Source organism: Schistocerca americana, chromosome 8 (genome assembly GCF_021461395.2).
Source record: "Schistocerca americana isolate TAMUIC-IGC-003095 chromosome 8, iqSchAmer2.1, whole genome shotgun sequence".
NCBI classification, from domain to species: domain Eukaryota; kingdom Metazoa; phylum Arthropoda; class Insecta; order Orthoptera; family Acrididae; genus Schistocerca; species Schistocerca americana.
The window spans coordinates 173,155,694-173,176,334 of NC_060126.1; positions in this window are offsets into that span (position 1 = coordinate 173,155,694).

Here is a 20,641-nt window from a genome sequence, read left to right on the forward strand (position 1 = left end):
GCTCAGTTAATGTGACCACCTGTCAAAAGCCGGAATGACACATGTTGCAGCGCGAATCGTTGAGAGGCATACAGGAAGAGAGTCAATGAACGAATGCATGCTTTCGCGGCGATATCCGTTAGTAAAACATACTCAGGTTTCAAGCCCCGTCAAGTGGTTTACCGCCCACGAGATCCTCTGCCATTGTCAAGTGGATGATTGTCGTGTGGTTGTCTATGTCTGCCAGACTGTTCGCACTACCGAACAGCTCCGCATAGAACATGAAAGGTGTTACCTTCTGCGCTATCACGAAAAGTCAGCTGTAGCAGAACATGCTCTGGAAAACGGACACCGAACTGCATTCGATGAGAGCCTGTTATTAAACGGAGTTATGGCTTCTGGGATAGTGTGATAAATGAGGCCATAGAGATTAGAATTTCTGACAACACCTTCAATAGAGACGGTGGATTGCAGCTGAGTACAGCCTGGGATCCGGTGTTGAGGAAGTTGAAGCGGACCCGGCCGTCGCGCGGCCAAAAAATTACCATATATGGTGCGGGACCGAGCACCAGTGACGTCACGAACGACGTCACGAGCGATGGCGCGGCTATATAAGTACTGCGATGACAACTACACGACAGCCATCCACTTGAAAATGGCAGAGGAGATCTCTGCCGAAAGCTCGCGGGCAGTGAACCACTTGACGCTGCTTGAGACTGTTTAATTAAGAGTCAATGAAGTCCTGGAAGCTACCGACAGGGATCTGGAGCCACGGCGACTCCAGTGCCGTGCCCAGCTGCGCCCGATTTCTAGGTTGAGCATCCATGGCGCGTACAGCCCGATCGATAGCGTCCCACAGATTCTCAGCTGAATTTAAATCCGCGGAGTTTGGTGGCCAAGTGAGTATAGTAAACTCATCTTTGTGCTCTTCGAACTACGCACGTACACCGCGAACTGCGTGAGTCTTTGCATTTTCCTGCTGGTAGGGGTGCATGTAGGGGTGGACGTGATCCCCAGGGATAGATGCATACTTGTGTTGATTCATTGTGCCTTCTAGAATGATGAGATTACACAGGGAACACGCGAAAACTTTCCGTAGACCATAATACATCCTCTTCTTGCCTGCGCCCTCCCGACGATTGTTGCAGCGTGTTTCCTTTCAGCCGTTTCACACCGTACACACCAATGGACGTCTGCCCAATGGAACATAAAACATGATTCATCTGGAGAGCTGCCTGTCACCACTTAGTGGACGTCTTTCGCCCTTGTCACCCATGGCCAGGGTGTACCATAGCTCCCACGGTGGCAGTTTTGAATAGCGAACCGTTTACAAACTTAGCTCCCATTCTTTGCCCGGAAGCCAGTGATCACAACCTTTTGGACGTCAGATAAATCTGTTTCCGCAGTACAATAACGACTGCACTGCTTTCCGTGTCCCGCAGCAGGCTCTATACACCCTCCCCTGCTAGTGGTACCACCTGCCGTCCGTTATAGGTTATTGCACGTTGACATCTGACATGAGTTTCTGTCACGTTAATGTCAGTGGGTCACGTATATAATCTCCCTAGCCAAAATATTTGATCAGGTGAACATCCTAAACTGAGGAACATATTTATAGCATAAAAATCCACTTCAGTTGCCAGTAATTTTCTTAATTTATTCCAGGATTGATTTCGAAGCTTGAAGCTTCATCGTCAGGTTCCACCAAGCCTAGGACCAGCAATCACAGCCTCTGTCCGGTCAGCACTACACGGAAGTGCTGTCCAGGCATGCTCTATGGTTACTCGTCCAAGGCTTGGTGGCACTTGAAGATGATGCTTTAAGCTTCTAAATGAAGAAAACTGCTGGCAAATGAAGTGAATTTTTATTCCATAAATACCCTCCTATCCAATTAATTTTTCTTCCTTTTTATATTCAGTTACTTTATCTGCTTTCCGTGTCTTTTCAGCACTTCCTCATTCGTCACTCTGTTCTTCACCACGTCAACGTTTCAAAATCCTCCAACCTTGCTCTATATTTGTCCCCCAATATGAATGGTTGAGCACCATATGCAAGAAAACTTTGCACTAACTAAATCTTTGTCCATTTTGCTATAGATAACTCTCTTTTCCTCATGAAAATTGTTTTTCGCATTGCTGTTCTGTTTTTAATTTCCGTTCTGCACTTCTAGTCGCTCATTATTCTGTTTCATAGGTATTTGCTGCTTTCGTGATTTAAATAACAAAACTCTGCACCATTTAGGTATTTTTTCACGGATAGCTTGACCCCTTTCGAGAACTTACTGTCATTATCAAGTGGAAATATATACGCTGGTATTTTACGTGTTGGTTGTGTGTGGATTGTTCTGCTTCTCTTGCCCTGCAGTGGTATTTTATGGTTTTACTGCAACTGAAAAAGTAAATCTTGAAATTTTTGTGATTATGTTACAAACTCGTATTTTTATGTTTGCCTGCTTGCTTCATTGTGCAGAAGGCCACACACACGCAAACCATTAGTCATACTGTTTGTTTAACTGAAATAAAAATATGGTACAAAGATATTACGAGGGTGTTTTATGATTTGACATAAAGAAATATGAGTGATGATTTGAGTGTGTGTGGATTTTTGCAGAATTAAGGAGGCACAGTTTCCTATCAGTGGATACAAAAAATACTTTTTTTCAAGATTATAGATTTTCTAAGATTATAGAATTTGTGTTTTCGGATTTTCAGTTTGCAATGAAACCGCGAAAAGATTACTGCAGGGCAAGATAGACAGAATAACACACCAGTAAACTTTACGTAAAATATCAATGAATGTGCACTTGATAATGAGAATAACCTCTCGATGCGGCATGCTGCTCATGCAGAAACACGCAATTTGTGCAGCATTTTATTATTCATATCACGAATGATACAGCTACAGTTTATCAAAAAACATCCATTGCGATAACTGAAATTAAGTTTAAAGTTTTGCACATGTTCGAATGCTTCTCCATTCGGCATTGTTTTACCCTTGTTTTTCCTCCTAGCGCTGCTACTTTTGTTTTCTTTGTAGTGAGTTTCGTTCCACAGCTTTTATCTTTAATTTCAATAACATCCACTATTTCGTACAACTCTTTTCATACGTCATTAGAAGGATCATGTCGACTGAAGATCACGAAACAATGTACTTCTTTCAATTCTTACCTGCTGTCATGTCGTGGGCAATGCTCAGTCACCTTCTCTAAGTACAGATTCAAGAAAGAAAGGAGACAGACGGTAGCCTTGTTTTGCGCTTTTTCCTAATTCCTTCAAGTGCTTCTTTGTCCTCTAACTGATTCCTTTTGATTTTAGTTTTATAAGTTTGAGTCGCAAATTTTCCAGTCCACTGTCTTTTGTCAGTATGATTGTGTATCCATAGTCACACTGTTAATATTTGCATACATTAATCATATATTGAAAGCCGTTAACGATCTATTTTTTTGAAAATAAATTTATATATGCAATTATAAGTTGCCGGAGCCGACGATTTTTGTTTTGTCTCATTTGCTGAGAGGTGGAAACAGGCACTTCCTCCACACTTAAGAAAATTCGGCATATGTTTATGACGAATTCTTTTGTTTTCTTGGTCACAATACATATTACACATAAAACAATGTCTGAAAAAGCAAGAAAATGTACATTTTGGTAGAAATATCTGAAATTTTTGTAAGTAAACAGGAAATGTTACATTCATCCTGCGACCATGTCAAAGAAAAAACAGAAGTCGGCAGGACAAGAAAAAATAGGCTTATTTCATTTGCACATGAAAAAGACGAGAACTGTTCTAAGGATATGATCAATGCTTATACATACAAAACTATACCATTTCTGAACGTCCATTGAAGATGCTTTTCATCTCAATGCAGCACATTTCATATATAAATGAAAATTCACTCTTCGTCGATGGGAGAACCTAAGCTGAGAGCGCACAAATAACTTCCCAATAGAAGTTGTACTGTTCTGAAAACATTCAGTCACTGCCAAGGGATTTTATATTGATCAAAGTAGATTGCCTTTAGACGCAAATTACATAACTGATGACACTTTCGTACAACGTTTAGTTAAGGGCTGAAAAAACTCTGTAAGGCCATAATTGGACGTCAAGGACTGTCTTTCCACTTGAAAGCTGCCTGTTCATCCGCAGTTTCATTTATTGCTTCTTCTATTTTTGCTTTTCATCAATCGCATCATTACCTTTGCAATGACTTGCATATTTCTGTTGTAGACAGCTTCGACTTGTCAAAAAAGGCTGTCTGAGAAATCTTGTTGTGTGTCACTGAGGCATTTCGCATCTTTGGAGGCCTATTTTGGCCATTAGCCAATCTACAGCTACATGGATAATCTGCAAGTCACACCTCAGTGCCTGGAAGAGAGCTCATCGAACCATCTTCGTAATAATTCTCTATTATACTATATAGGTCGGCGTCAACAAACTGTTTTTGCATTCGAATGGAAAGCTGGTAATTGAAATTTCATGATAAGTTTCCTCCGCAACGAAAAACGTCTTTATTTTAATGATGTTCACTCCAAATCTTGTATCATGTCACTGAACTCTCTCCCCTACTTCTCGATGATACAAAGCGTGCTGTTCTTCTTTGAACTTTCTCGATGTATTGCATTAATCCTATTTGGTAAGGATCCCTCGCCATGCAGTAGTACTCAAAAAGAGGACAGACAAGCGTAGTGTAGGCAGTTTCATCAGTAGAACTGCTGCGTCATCTAAGTGTTCTGCCAAGGAAATGCAGTCTTTGGTTCGCCTTCCCCACAACATTTTCTATATGTTATTCCCAGGTTAAGTTATTTGTAACTGTAATTTTTTGGTATTTAGTTGAATTTACGGCCCTTAGATTTGACTGATTTATCGTGTAACGGAAGTTTAGCCGATTCCTTTTTAGCACTCTTGTGAGTGAGCTCAGACTTTTAATTATTTACGGTCAATTACCTATTGTCGCACCACACATATATATTTTCTGAATCATTTTGCAATTTATTTTGATATTCTGATGACTTTACTGGACAATAATCGACAGCATCATCTGCGAACAGTCTAAGTCTGCTGCTCAGGTTGTCTTCTAAATTGTTTATATAGGTAATGAAAAGCAGAGGGCTTATAACATTACCTTGGGGAACGTTAGAAATCACTTCTGTTTTACCCGATAACTTTCCGTCAATTACTACGAACTGTGACCTCTGCGACAGGAAATTACGGATCTATTCACAAGCCCCTTGTGAGGTACAGTGTAAAAAGCCTTCTGAAAATCTAGAAATACGGAATAAACTTGAAATCCCTTGTCAACGGCACTCAACACTTCGTTTGAGTAAAGAGCTAGTTGGGTTTCACAAGAATCGTGTTTTCTAAATCCGTGTTGACTGTGTGTCAGTAGACCGTTCTTTTAGAGGTAATTCGTAATATTAGAACACTATACATGATCCAAAATCTTGCTGCACATCGACGTTAATGGTATGTGCGAGTAATTTGGTGGATTACTCGTATTACCTTTCATGAATATTGGTGAGACTGTGCAACTTTCCGGTCTTCGGGTACTGGTCTTCCCTCGAGTGAGCGTTTCTACTGTAACTATGAAGCTACTGCATCAGCATACTCTGAAAGGAACTTAATTGGAATACAGTCTGGACAAGAACAATCGATTTGATTTATTACGTTTACTTAGAGCAACTACATGCTGGCTCGCCAGCTTGTTGAACATAATTGTTGAAGCCGGATGCAGATTACACAAACAGTGAACTGATTTGATCATATTTTGCGATTGCAGACCACTAGCAATAAAGATTATTTCTTCGTGTGAAATTAGGCTACAGATCGAGAAAAGTATGTCTTTGGTTGCTGCTGTGGGCAGCCGCTGCTTTCTAAACACACTGCAGAGTGACTTAGCATGTTCGAAATACTGTGGAATGTACGACACCAAATATCTTTATAATCACAATATTATAAGGAAGTTACATTGAGAAGTTGTTCATAATGGTTCAAGTAAAGGTTAAATTTTTGTTCCAAATTCAGTGTCTGTGATGACGTATTCGTGCTAAAACCCACACCTTTGCTGCTTAGAGCCGACATGAAATTTTGTCATTTTCGGACGAAGCTCTTATTAATAGCCTATCAAGGCATGACTAACTCGATCCGTGTATACTGTACGTCTCCAGTTTTTCGCCACAATAAAGAATTTTCGTAGAAATAAAAATTAGTCGGTGAGAGCTTTACCCGCGAATGGCAAGGTTCTGGTTTGTGTCTTGGTCCGGCAAATAGTTTCAATGTACGTTTACGAGTTTACAGTTAAATGTTTGGTGTAGAGTTCATAGAATCACTTTCTCCCAATTTTTAGAGCGTTGCGCTCTCGAATAGCACATGAAAAAAATAAACTATATCTTACCTTGCCGACTCTGATTTCTCTTATTTTATAACGATGGTCATTTCTCTCTCTGTGCAGAAGGGAATCAACAAAATATTTTGGAATTTGCCGAAGAAAACTAGTGATTAAACTTTGGTGAAAAGGTCTCATCACAATGAAAAACGTCTGTGTTTCAATGATTGGTACACTAGCTTGCTTACCATATCTGTAACACTCTTACCTTTTTTTCGCGAAAATACTAAACGAGCTACCAATTTGTGAACTTTTCGATGTCTTCCATCATTGCTATGAGATAAGGATCCCACATCGCCCAGAAACACTCCAGAAGTGGACAAACAAGCGTAAAGTAGGTAGTCTCTTCAGCAAATTTGTTGCAGCTTCCAAGTGCGATGGCGATAAAACGCAGTCGTTGTTTTGGTTCGTCATCCGAGTAACGTTTTCTTTGTCGTGGTTCCAATGTAACTTCTTTGTATTTGTATCCTATGGTATATGGCTAAACTTAAATCTTCAAATTTGTTTCACTTCTCATGATCGATACATTTTAGCTCTCATACGGAGGACTGCTCCCTCCTTATTTCTTTATTACCAGCTGCCGTCCGCTGTGGCGGAGTGGTTCTTGGCACTTCAGTCCGGAACCGCGCTGCTGCTACGGTTGCAAGTTCTAATCTTGCCTCGGGCATGGATGTGTGTGTCGTCCTTGGGTTAGTCAGGTTTAAGTAGTTCTAAGTCTAGGAGTCTGATGACCTCAGATGTTACGTCCCATAGTGCGTAGAGCCATTTGAACCATTTTTAGGATCAGTTGTCACTTTTTGCACTATGCAGATATCTTGTTCAAATCATTTTGCAGTTCATTTTGATCTTATGATGAATTTGCTAGTGGGTAAACAATAGAATTTTTTGCTGATAGTCTAAGAGATCTGCCCAAACTGTCTCCTGAGTCTCCTACTATATGAAATAAAATCTTCGTAACTTCTGAACGGTTTGAGTTGGGAGGTTCAAACACCGCGGTTGGCCGCGGGGTACGATGTGAATTATTATGCGCATTATGATTTGGTTTATCGGCGAAGTCCACTTTCGTTTGGATGGGCTCGTCCATTAGCAAAATTGGCGCATCTGGATGACTGAGAATCCGCATTTCGCCCTCAGTGAGTGACAATGTGGTATGCAATGCCCAGCCACGGAATAAGCGGTGCGATATTCCTTGATGTCATGATGACTACCGAAAGGTACGTGGAGATTTTGGAAGATGATTTCATCCCCATTGTCCAAACTGACTCTGATTTCGACACGTTGTGGTTCATGCAAGACGGAGCTCGACTTCATCGAAGCAGGAGAGTGTTTGATGTCCAGAAGGAGCACTTTGGGGACCGCATTCTATCTCTGGGGTACTCAGAAGCCGCTGACAAGGGCCTCGGTTGACCATCATATTCTCTGGAACGTATGCGACTCCTTTCTGTAGCGCTGAGGATACGGTGTACAGCAATAATCCCAAAATAATCGGTGAGCTGAAGCAGCCATGCAGGAGGCTATCGACAGCACCGATGTTCCGACACTTGAGTGGGTAATGCAGAATTTCGCTTTTCGTCTGTGCCACATCATCTCCAATGATGGCAGGCTTATCGAACACGCCATAACCTGAATCTGAATAACCGTAGTGAATTTTACATGTTGAATAAAGCGTGCGCACGCCGTAGTTTGAAACTAAATTACGTTTCTTTCCATATTGTTCAATAATCGTCACTCTGTATTTTCTGAATCCATACTGGTTATATGTCAAAAGACGCTTTTCTTCGAGGTACACTATGTGATCAAAAGCATCCGGACACCTGACTGAATATGGCTTAAAAGTTCTTGGCGCGCTCCGTCGGTAATGCTGTAATTCATTTTGGTGTTGGCCCACCCTTACCCTTGATGACAGCTTTCACTCTCGCGGGCATACGTTCAATCAGGTGCTGGAAGGATTCTTGGGAAATGGCAGCTCATTTTTCACGGAGTGCTGCACTGAGGAGAGGTATCGATATCGGTCGGTGAGGCTTGGTACGACATCGGCATTCCAAAACATCCCAGAGGTGTTCTGTAGGATTCAGGTCAGGACTCTGTGCAGGCCAGGCCACTTCGCCACAGACCGTGCATTATGAACAGGTGCTCGATCGTGCTGAAAGATGCAATCAGCACTCTCGAATTACTCTTCAACAGTGGGAAGCAAGAAGGTGCTGGAAACATCAATGTAAGCCTGTGCTGTGATAGTGCCACGAAAAACACGACCACACCATAACACCACCGCCTCCGATTTTTACTGTTGGCACTATACCCGCTGACAGATGTTCGCCGGGCATTCGCCATACCAACTCCCTGCCATCGGAACGATAGGTGGTGTGCCGTGATTCGCCAATCCACACAACGTTTTACCGCCGTTCGATCGTCCAATATTTACACTTCTTTCACCACCAAGGCGTCGTTTGGTATTTACTGGCGTGATGCGTGGCATATGATTTGCCGTTCGACCATTAAATGCAAGTTTTCTCATCTCCCACCTAACTGTCATAGTAGTTGCAGTGGATGCTGATGCAGTTTCGAATTCCTGTGTGATGGTCTGGATAGATGTCTGCCTATTACACATTACGACCCTCTTGAATTGGCGGCTGTCTCTGTCAGTCAACAGACGGCGTCGGCATGTACGCTTTTGTGCTGCACGTCCCCCTTCACGTCTCCACTTCACTATCACATCGGAAACAGTGGACTTAAAGATGATAAAGGAGTGTGGTAATCTCGCGTACAGACGTATGATACAAGTGACACCCAATCATCTGACAACGTTCGAAGTCTGTGAGTTCCGCGGAGCGCCGCATTCTGCTCTCTCACGACGTCTAGTGACTACTGAGGTCACTGATACGGAGTACCTGGCAGCTGGTGGCACTACAATGTATCTAAAATGAAAAACGTTTGTTTTCGGGGTGTCCGTATACTTTTGTTCACATAGTGTATTTCATAATATTGGTACACAGTGTACGTTCCAAAATCCATACTAATAATATAAATGTGAATGTAACTTTGTCTGCTACCCTATCATGACTAAACTTCTTAACTGATTCTGATGCAGTTTGCTATCGAGATAGATTGGTTCATGAGGAAGAACAAGTGCTACTTCAGAAAATAATTTAAGCAAACCTCTGTACGATCGTCAATTAGGGGATGTAATATCACTCTTCACATCAGTCAACGTAAACCATGTTAAAGACTGTTAAGGTTGTTGTGTAATGTAGATCCCGTATCATGTGTAGTTACTTCAATAGCACGATGCGTGCATGATTTCCTGCCTACGTCCCTTCGCATGCACCACTTGTCGGTGATGCTCTGCGGGCTGCGTCGTCATTGGTTGGGGCAATTAAGATGATGGTGGGGAGGGGGCAGCATTGCACATCTCCAGCTATGCAGTTGACGTTATCTGCAAGGAATTGAAAATTATAATTTTAGAAATACACATTTTAGTGGCCGGCCATAGTGGCCGAGCGATTCTAGGCGCTACAGTCTGGAACCGCGCGACCGCTACGGTCGCAGGTTTGAATCCTGCCTCGGGCATGGATGTGTGTGATGACCTTAGGTTAGGTAGGTTTAATTAATTCTAAGTTTTAGGGGACTGATGACCTCAGAAGTTAAGTCCCATGGTGCTCAGAGCCGTTTGAACCATTTTTAGTGCCCACTTTATTTCTTGAAATGGGCGTTCATTTCTTCGTCCAAAATAAATATCTGGTTTTCAGTTCTGTATTTAATTTAGTTTGGTTATACAATCACAAATAAAACACTTTCCTTATAACTGTATAAAATTTCCGTTAATTGAGTTTGTTCAGTATTTATATGTTTCTTTATTTCTTTAACAACTTTCCTGCCGGCCGGTGTGACTGGGCGGTTCTAGGGTTTCAGTCTGGAACCGTGCTGCTGTTACGGTCACAGGTTCGAAACCTGCCTCGGGCATGGATTTTCGTGATGTCCTTAGGTTAGTTAGGTTTAAGTAGTTCTACCTTCTAGGGGACTAATGACCTCAGATGTTAAGTCCCATAGTGCTCAGAGCCATTTGAGCCAACAACCTTCCTTACTTACCATCACTCGTCAAAACAAAACTCCTGACGTGCAAGCGCAGCTGTGGGTAACAGCTAGTCTTACTATTATAGATGTCGAGTACACATTCCACAGCATATTGAAACAGTCGAAGTAATATATAATAACGAAAAAGAACAAAATTGGAACACCAAGAAGTAATTGTGTGGCATAAACAAAAGTTGGTGGAAGTGTTTCTATACCTGAAAGATGATAATGATTCATATTTCGCGGAAGGTGCTTTAGAGAGGCGATAGTAGCGCCATAAGAAGGATGCAGATCAAGTTTTGAAACATCCCCTTAGAAAAATTAGTGAATTACTGTGCTGATAAACCTCTTACGTTATCTGATTTTCAAACTGCTGAGCAGAACTGACCGTAATCAGACATTTCTCTCTTTACTTACTCTGATCAACACTAAACTGACACACGATATTTTTAGCGCAACGCAATCTGACTTTCAACAGTCCCTACAAAACAATGGCCCTGACTAACAATAACCTATAACTTTCATGAATCACTTGCCTCACAAAAACCTTCGTTACTCGAACTACTGCCAGCTAAATAAAAGATTCTAACTACTGAAAGCACTAACTATTGATAGGCACAGTCAGCAAATGAAAGATTTTGATACGGAACAAACAATGTATTTACCTTAATAATGTTCAAAAGTCATTATATATATATATATATATATATATATATATATATATATATATATATATATATATATATATATATACAGGGTGAGTCACTTAACATTACCGCTGGACATATTTCGTAAACCATATCAAATACTGACGAATCGATTCCACAGACCGAACGTGAGGAGACGGGCTAGTGTAATTGGTTAATACAAACCATAAAAAATTGCACGGAAGTATGTTTTTTAACACAAACCTACGTTTTTTTAAATGGAACCCCGTTAGTTTTGTTAGCACATCTGCACATATAAACAAATACGTAATCAGTGCCGTTTCTTGAAATGTAAAATGTTAATTACATCCGAAGATATTGTAACATAAAGTTGACGCTTGAGTACCACTCCTCCGCTGTTCGATTGTGTGTGTCGGAGAGCACCGAATTACGTAGGGATCCAAAGGGAACGGTGATGGACTTTAGGTACAGAAGAGACTGGAACAGCACATTACGTCCACGTGCTAACATCTTTTTATTGGTCTTTTTCACTGACGCACATGTATATTACCATGAGGGGTGAGGTACACGTACACACGTGGTTTCCGTTTTCAATTACGGAGTGGAATAGAGTGTGTTCCGACATGCTAGGCCAATAGATGTTCAACGTGGTGGCCATTATTTGCTGCACACAATTGCAATCTCTGGCGTAATGAATGTCGTACACGCCGCAGTACATCTGGTGTAATGTCGCCGCAGGCTGCCACAATACGTTGTTTCATATCCCATGGGGTTTTAGGCACATCACGGTACACATTCTCCTTTAACGTACCCCACAGAAGGAAGTCCAGAGGTGTAACATCAGGAAAACGGGCTGGCCAATTTATGCGTCCTCCACGTCCTATGAAACGTCCGTCGAACATCCTGTCAAGGGTCAGCCTAGTGTTAATTGCGGAATGTGCAGGTGCAACATCATGCTGATACCACGTACGTCGACGCGTTTCCAGTGGGACATTTTCGAGCAGCGTTGGCAGATAATTCTGTAGAAACTCGATGTATGTTGCAGCTGTTTTGGCCCCTTCAATGAAGCGTGGACCAATGAGGTAGTCGCCAATGATTCCGCACCATACATTTACAGTCCACGGTCGCTGACGCTCTACCTGTCTGAGCCAGCGAGGATTGTCCACGGACCATCAATTCATGTTCCGTAGATTCACTGCCCCGTGATTTGTGAAACCCGCTTCATCGGTAAACAAGTAGAACTGCAACGCATTCTCTGTTAATGCCCATTGACAGAATTGCACTCGATGATTAAAGTCATCACCATGTAATTGCTGATGTAGCGACACATGAAACGGGTGAAAGCGGTGACGATGCAGTATGCGCATGACACTACTTTGACTCAGTCCACCGGCTCTCGCAATGTCCCGTGTACTCATGTGTGGGTTCATGGCAACAGCAGCTAACACACCAACTGCACCCGCTTCTCCTGTGACGGGCCTGTTACGGACCCGTTTGCGTGCTACGACCATACCTGTTGCATACAGTTGGCGGTAGATGTTTTGCAATGTGCGGCACGTTGGATGCTCTCTGTCCGGGTACCGTTCTGCATACACCCTGCAGGCTTCAGCTGCATTTCGTCGACACTCGCTATAGATGAGTATCATCTCCGCCTTTTCAGAGTTTGAATACACCATGGTCACAGTTCCTACAACACTACACTATCACAGACGTCTGGTAACACGGTGTACTACAGTTGGTCTGCGTGGGGAGACGAATGCAGAATAACAATAGCAGCAAGCGCTACATACGGACACTGCGACAGCTAGACCAAACCACAACAGTGCACTACAGCCACACTCGTAAACACGGTCGCCATCGTAAACATTTCCCTGCAGATGCTGCTCGCCGACCGTGGCCCGTGTTTGTTACAACACGCAACTGAACGTCGGAGGTTTCAAGCGTCAACTTTAGGTTACAATACCTCCGGATGTAATTAACATTTGACAATGCAACAAACGACACTGATTACGTATTTGTTTATATGTTCAGATGTTCTAACAAAACTAACGTGGTTCCATTTAAAAAAACGTAGGTTTGTGTTAAAAAACATACTTCCGTGCATTTTTGTATGGTTTGTATTAAACAATTACACTAGCCCCTCTCCTCACGTTCGGTCTGTGGAATCGGTTCGTCAGTATTTGATGTGGTTTACGAAATATATCGAGCGGTAACGTTAGGTGACTCACCCTGTATATATATCAGTTCATGACATCCAGTCTTACAAATTTACTGTCTCTGATGGACAGACGTCCAGATCGTCTGCTCTCAAAACTCCACCAACTCTCTCCCCACATCCACTACTCCTGGCGGCTCACCTCCAACTGTGCAACGGTACGTGCTGTTCACATCCAACTGCCCGACACTACAATAGCTAATATTCCAACAATGCCAACCAGCCACAGACTGCACACTGCACAGCCAGTGATTTTCATACAGAGCACTACGTGACATTACCAACATAAAAACCTAAACAGCCTACGTACATAGTCCCCATGCACCACACAAAAAAATTTACAAATTGTTTTGGGCAATGGCCAATAATTATTTCATAAAATTTTTCATAATTACAATAACAAAGATATAAAACGCACACGCTTATAGATGCACTGTTGGTCAAAAGCAAAAATTGTTCTCATAAAGACAGTTCTGATCATTTATCACAATAGTGATTGCATTGCACAAAGTCTGATCTTTAAGAGAAAATGCACACGGAAGTAGTGGATTTCCATGAAGTCTTGAAGAAGTAGTGCTGTCCTTCCAACGGAAAGACAATGCTGACTCTTGACATGGAGACAGGTAATGGGCCACAACAGAGCAAACCCACAGCAGAGTCAGTCGAAGTTTTGAAGAATATTGGTAGGTAGGTCATCACAGAGCTGACCCACTGTAGTCCTGGTAGAGATTTTGGTATTGGTGGGCCACCAGAGGTGCAGACCCACTGCAGTCCTTGTAGAAATAATGGTACTGGTGGGCCATCAAAGGTGCAGACCTACAGCAGTCCTTGTAGAGACGGCCAGCAGCCATCTGTTGCAACTGTGCAGGTGCATAGTCTCCATCGGGGAGTCTTGCAGACGATATAGCAAGTCCATAACCACTACTTGTGCACTCACAAAGTTTTTGGAATTGTTCTTAGAGCCAGCAATGCTGTTAACCAGTCCCTTGCTGAATTATTAACACATGTGCAAACAGTCCCAACTTCTCACATATTGTGCGTATATTAGGACCAACAGAAACGTGTACAGTGAAATCTAACTTACAAGTTACTTAATATGATGAACTGGTGTCAACTACAGTTTTATAACATGAGAATACAATTACATAGGTGCAGAAAACATCATTAAAAACATAATAATACAGATAACAGGCTTTGCAAAAGAATGGAAATAACATATACATCAGTGTTACAGGAATTATGACATAAGTAAATAAATAAAATAATTAAATTAATGTCACACATGGGCATTAAAGCAGAACAGAATAAATAATGTCTAAACATCTTTACAAAGTAAATGACATATCGTTAATGCAAATATATTTGAGGATAACAGTATTCCTCATCATGGTGAATGTAGCTTAGTATTAGAAAAGAAAAAAATTCTATGAAACAGTACACAGAGATAAGAAGAACACAAACACACAAGGGTACACAAACACATAGCGGAATAACACAAAAGGAAAGGACAGGGTTTGTTTTACTGCAGTATTCTGCAAACTTTACTTCTTGGAGATCTCCCTTCATTAATCATTATTCCCAAATAGTCCTATCTGTACCTGCTTTCTGTATTCTATTCATATCCTCTTTCAAAATAATTATTCTTCATTGTACAGTACCTTCTCTTTTACAAACTTTTTTTTGTATAACTTCTCAACGTATTTCTTCCAATTCATCGAAACTCATTCTCCTACATAGCCTACCCCCTCTTAAGCTAACTTAAATCTACTGAGCTCAGATGCATAAACTAAGGGATGAGGCAATGCAGCAGCACCAAACAATTAACACAAACAGCAATGACAAAAAAAAATGCAAATGGGCAAAGCTAGCAGCAATAAATATAAATTAGCAAAGCAAATGCCACATTACCATCAATATGAGCCAATGTGGAGCAACAAGAAATATAAATCAGTAGTAAAACTGGCTTAACAGATTAATGCAAAGTGAAATTCAGTAGCACTATGCTTGGCAAACAGCAGCAGCAAATGCTATAACTTATACCTAAACATGACAAAGCTCAAACAGAAAAAAAGCTACAGTAAAGATATGAAATGTCTAATACCTATGTCAGCTGTTAACACTAGAGTAATGCATCACAAAAACTTACTCTGAGAAAAATGTTACCAAATCGTTGAAAAATTATGTATACAATTCCTGTGAAGGGAAATGTCTATTTGTGTTGCTCCCTTTTTTAAAGATAGTAGTTCATATAACTATTATTTAATGGATCTGTAGGCATAAAATAGTGATAGTAGTACATCTATTACATTTTATTTTAACCAATGCTGCAGTGCAACTAGCAACTAGATATTAAACAAAATAGGCAAACATATACATAAAGTAAGGCATGAAACGTCATTCACTAGCCATATGGCATTTCATAAGGCAGTAAAAAAATCTCTCAACTAGAAAGACAGTAGGCATAATCAGGTATATAGACATAAAATATTTCTCATCACTTCATTAGGCACTTCAGTAAATATCAGAAAGTATGAGCTTAAAACTGTAATCATATGTTTCAAGTATGAGAGTGTCTTATGTGAAATGCTTTCTACAAAGAAATGTTAATAGCAAGGTTAATAGAGTCTCCTGTTTTTTTGTTGTGCCTTTGAAAGGCGCGGCTTTTTTTTCTAGGTGACTCTCGCATAGCTTGGCGCCTACAGAGCATTATGTCAAGATCACTTAGCTTTCTTACCGAAATATTTATGACAGCAGTTTCTGCTATAGTGACAGTATCATATAAACAAATTTCACAGGTCGAGAATTTGCGTTACAAATGTGTAGAAACTAAATCCTATAAATATAACAGTGTCCAAAGAATTTTCGCCGGCATTGTGATACATTCACGCATGTACACACACAACATAACTCTTAAAGTACGCTTTTTGGTTTCCAACATCCTTTTTCTCAAATCAGAGTCCCTAACTACTACTCATTATTCCATACTTTATTACACATATACATATTCGTCGACACTTCTTCAATATTTCATCATAATAAATACGTAGCATAATCAAATTCCTCACATAGCATCAGCTTATTGATCATAAACGTACCTCAACAGCATAATACACATCGTCATCGTAATAATAACATCATAAAACCTCAGCCAAATCTAAAAAACGTCGTAACTTTCTGCAATAATCTCAAAACCTAAAAAAAATTCTCTGCTTATTTCAGTAGTGTCATCTACCTTAGATGTACTTCAAAAATCATGATCCCATACCCAATACATCATTCAAAGCTCTCATAGTACCACAATGGTTCCGAAAAAACATGAACAGTTCACAAAGTACAGACAAAATTCAATTTCATAAGTTGAAGTTATCCATCTGTGTAATTGCGTAAACATGTGTCACTGACGCAGTAAAAAATTGTTTGTCTCTCTCAGTTAAATGATCAGATACCTGTGTAATTTATGTGTTAGAGAAATATGGTACCGATGTGTTAGTTGTATAAGCAAATGTCATATTAGCTAGGGCTCTTAGCGCTCTCTACACGCTTAGTACACGAAGTAGGCATGTACCCCCCCTGAGGATTAATATAATTGTACCCTCAGGTGTTACAGATTACAGCAATGGTAGGAAATGTATCACGGAAAACCTTTGTATCTTTGTAATCCAAAACTCTTTAAAAATAAATGTTTTGAGTACAAAATTAATCATTCAAATACGTGTACTGTAGCGGTAAACTGTGCGTCTTGTTGTAAGATAATCTCTGTCATTACTCAAGGGTAAAAAAATGTGTCAAGTGTCGTAATTATCGTCGTAAATAAGCAAAGTTATGCAGAAATCAATGTACTTACCTCGTAACAAACAAAAGTGAAATGCTTTGCGTATAGATATCGCAGTTATTACGCTTATTGACGTGATGAAGTAAGTACTGTACTGTAACGTATTGTTGTGCTATGGAAAAGGCTGTCTCATTGTAGCTATACCACAAAGTTATTACTAAAAGTGGTTTTACTTTCCAGAATAATACAGAAAACTGTGCAGATATAAAACAGATACACTGAAAAAGCAACAATGTAAATTGTGTCACACATTAGTAGCGTCATGATATAATCGTGTAGCTGTCGAAGAAACCAAATGCTAAGTCATTTTTAATCTCACAGAATGTACTTCAAATAAAGAATGGCTTTTCAAGTAAACCAAAATGTTGCATTAAAATCTCATTAGCTGTATATGTTCTAAGTATGTAAGCCGTATTTCGTTACATAATTGTGCAACTAACAAGCAAGAATGTACAAATAACATCACTGTGTCGTCTGTTCACTATAACAATGCATTCGTAATTACTGTTTAAATAAATTCTCTTTGTTCTTGACTGGATATTTAATTTTAAAACATAGTTTAATGTTAACAGTTTCTAAGTGTGAAAAAGCGTACTAGTAACGTGAACTGAAAGATTTTATGGCAAAGACTAAGTTAAAAAACAGATTATCTCTCAATAAACGGTTTTACATGTGAAATGTGGTGTAATCCTTTAGTCTTCCTAGTACGCAGAGTTTCAACTTCAAAAAATTATCATGTTGTATACGTCGGAAGGAATGCTAAAATTTTTCTCAAGGTTAGCGTCTATGTTATATTTCTCTGCGGCAGCAGGGGCACGTGGCTGCCTGCAGTGCGAGTCATTGTCTGTCTCTTTGTTGGCGCGTGTCGTTATTGGGATTAGGAGACCTAACTTCTACAAATTCACCTTGCCGAGAGGGCCCTGCCCTGTTTGAATCCCACCAGTTATGATAAAATTCAGGTCTGTCATTATGTCGGTAGTTTCCATGGATCCTTTTTTGTCGGTCGTGTGGTGGAGAATTTCTCCCGGAAACGTAAATGCGCGGTGGACCGTTGCGTCTGAAATTGTTCTGTCTCCATTGATAATAATTTTTTTGGTTGCCCTATTGTCTATTTCTCTGAATGTCTCTGTCATAGTCATTACTACGGAGAGGTGATCTCTCCCCGTGATTATTATTACTCTGCCAGTGGTTGTCATATGGGTGGTGTCTGTTTTGGTCACGATTTGCGTTGAAAGAATAGCTTTGTCGTGTCCAGTTATTGTTTCTGTCATCACGGAATTGCGACGGATGTGACCTGTAATGATTGTTTTGCTGTTTTCGCATCCCGCGATTGTCAGTGTCAATTTCCAATTCTTGTAACAGTTAATGAAAACTTCAATGTCGTCTTTGCAATATCCTGCCAAAATAATATGTCGTAAATGTTCAGGCAATTTGATTAAGAAAATGCAGATGAGTTCTGAGGGGCTGTATGGGTTTGACAGGTACTGATTCACGTGCAACATGTCTTCAAAATATTTCACAAGACTAGAAAATTCGGATTGTTCAAAGTGTTTCATCATCATGATGCTATGTTTTACGCGATCTTGCGTAACTTGAGAACAATATGCTGAGAGGAAGGCCTGATAAAATTCTCTTCACTGTGACAATCTTTAATGGCCGAACGCATTCTTCAGCTGGTTCATTCTCTAAGTAGCCACACATAAATTCTAATCTGTGCTCCAGTGACTAGTTGGGAGCAAAACAATGAGAGAATTGATGAAGCCACGTTTGTGGATGAATTTCGTTGCCAGAGTCCTTAAGTGTTTTGAATTTACGTGTCGTAATGAACAGCTTACAGTCAAAGTCATCGTGACGGCGAGTCGCATATCGGTCATTGTTACGTCGTGCCGGCGGTTCCATCTCAAAATTCGGTGCACCTTGCCAATTTCTTTCATAATTTCCGAAATGCCCTGTGTTATTATTTTGTGGCTTTTACGTATTTCTATATCCCTCTTCCTGTTTTGGAGCGCGAGTCTCCTCTAAAATATGTAATTCTTGTATTACTTGTGCAAATTGATCTTGTACTTCCCGGATTTCTCTTTTGTACTATGTATTAATTTGATTCTGGTTTTGTTTGAATTTCCTAATTTGTTCATACTCTTCTGTGTCATTAAAGACTACTGGTCTTGTGTCATTCAGATTATCATCTACCTTCGTAGATTAATTATTTAGCTGATCCGAAAGTTCGACTACTTTCTCTGATAATGTACTAATTTCCTCCACGTGTCTTTCTGAACCAATTTTCAGAGTATCTACTGTGTCCTTTAAGTTTTCCTGAGTTTTTGCAAGTTGCGTAACCGAATTGGTAGATGCAACTGAGTCAGTTTTAGCCCGCAAGGTCTCGTGATTTTCATGAACAATACAGGGTGATTCAAAAAGAATACCACAACTTTAAAAATGTGTATTTAATGAAAGAAACATAATATAATCTTCTGTTATACATCATTACAAAGAGTATTTAAAAAGGTTTTTTTTCACTCAAAAACAAGTTCAGAGATGTTCAATATGGCCCCCTCCAGACACACGAGCAATATCAACCCGATACTCCAACTCGTTCCACACTCTCTGTAACATATCAGGCGTAACAGTTTGGATAGCTGCTGTTATTTCTCGTTTCAAATCATCAATGGCGGCTGGGAGAGGTGGCCGAAACACCATATCCTTAACATACCCCCATAAGAAAAAATCGCAGGGGGTAAGATCAGGGCTTCTTGGAGGCCAGTGATGAAGTGCTCTGTCACGGGCTGCCTGGCGGCCGATCCATCGCCTCGGGTAGTTGACGTTCAGGTAGTTACGGACAGATAAGTGCCAATGTGGTGGCGCTCCATCCTGCTGAAATATGAATTGTTGTGCTTCTTGTTCGAGCTGAGGGAACAGCCAATTCTCTAACATCTCCAGATGCTGTAGTCCAGTTACAGTAGCACCTTCGAAGAAAAAGGGACCAAAAACTTTATTGGCTGAAATGGCGAACAAATGTACAACTAAATGAAACTTTATAGCTCCCTCAATTCGCCGACAGATAGTGCTTAGCTCTGCCTTTTGTCGTTGCAGAGTTTTAAATTCCTAAAGTTGTGGTATTCTTTTTGAATCACCCTGTAGTTTGGCCCTCTTCAGTAGCAGACCCGTTAAGAGACCGACAATCTAGTGGACGCCAGTTATACTGTCGATATTGGTTTGTTCCATTATTGTTACAAATGCGAATATATGCAGTTCAATAAATTGTTGAAAGAAGAAGGCAGAACAGCAGAAATGCTAATTTTTTTTAAGACTCTGAGAAATCATATGTTTTCAATGTTGTTTCGAATACACTGCTGAAGTTTCGCTGGGAAGCCCTCAGACATCCTGCGTACAGTCTCGATCACTCCCCTTATATTTCCATATATTTGGAATTCTGAACAAGGACTATCGTCTCTGTCGATTTACTTCCGACGAAGAGGTACATAATGGTTACAGAC